Source organism: Sinocyclocheilus rhinocerous, unplaced genomic scaffold (genome assembly GCF_001515625.1).
Source record: "Sinocyclocheilus rhinocerous isolate Xijiao unplaced genomic scaffold, SAMN03320098_v1.1 scaffold1285, whole genome shotgun sequence".
Taxonomy (NCBI): domain Eukaryota; kingdom Metazoa; phylum Chordata; class Actinopteri; order Cypriniformes; family Cyprinidae; genus Sinocyclocheilus; species Sinocyclocheilus rhinocerous.
In genome coordinates this window covers 807,750-808,684 of record NW_015645559.1, presented here as the reverse complement: position 1 = coordinate 808,684, position 935 = coordinate 807,750, and positions in this window count along the sequence as shown.

The following is a 935-nucleotide window of genomic DNA, read 5'->3' as shown; positions in this document are numbered from 1 at the left end:
AAGGACATGATATAAATCATCTGTCCAACAACTGCAGACAGATCCACACTATACACTTCATATAAACAAAAGGAAATTACTGATAGAGAGAAATTTCCCGTCAGGTCCTTTCCATGTTCTCACCGCGACCGCAACGCGCAGCATGCATTCAGCTCCCGCGGGAGCTAAACATGCTCCGCCCAACCGCAGATTACCTCGGAAATCAAGCGAGAACGAAAACCGCTGCCATGAATGCGTCGCTATTCACGCGAGATGCGAACGCACTCATGCAAATGCTACCTACAAACTCGGGCAAATGGTGAAGTACTCACATCCCCCTCAGCAGTCCTGCGAATGCATCACGATGAGCACAAGCCGCCTCCTCGTGAGACGAGCGCATTCAATTCATGCTTATCACTCACAAGAAATAAGCAATGAATACAGAGCGCATCCAACTCCCTTCCAATGCTGAACGCGCTTGCTCTTCACCACACACACACAGCTCGCGAGTCGTGTGAAACTGCAGGTATCAGAGCAAAGCCTCTGGCGAGAGAACATGCACTCCTAGTCGTGTTTAGCTTAACGCTAACATAAACAAACGGTCAGTGAAGACGAAAAAGAGGATGACGTGTTATCCCGGCACCCTTTTATACTGTGATCGCGCAGGGTAATGCCATCATAGGCTGTTGGCCAATGTTATTGTCGTTTTTAGATATATGCTTCAGACACCGGTCACGCTGAAAAGCGTCTCCCATAGCGCCCCCTAGAGGACGCAAATCGAAGTTCCCTCGAAATGGAACTACTTTGTTTTGCCTTCCAAAAGAGGATGATGTCCGCTTCGTCATGCCTAGAGCTGATCCGTGCTGGTCGCTGAGGAAATACATCAACTTCGCGCTGTGGATCGCCAGATCGGCTTTCACCGTGGACGAAGCGGAGTCCAGCCTGGGGTCGTCACA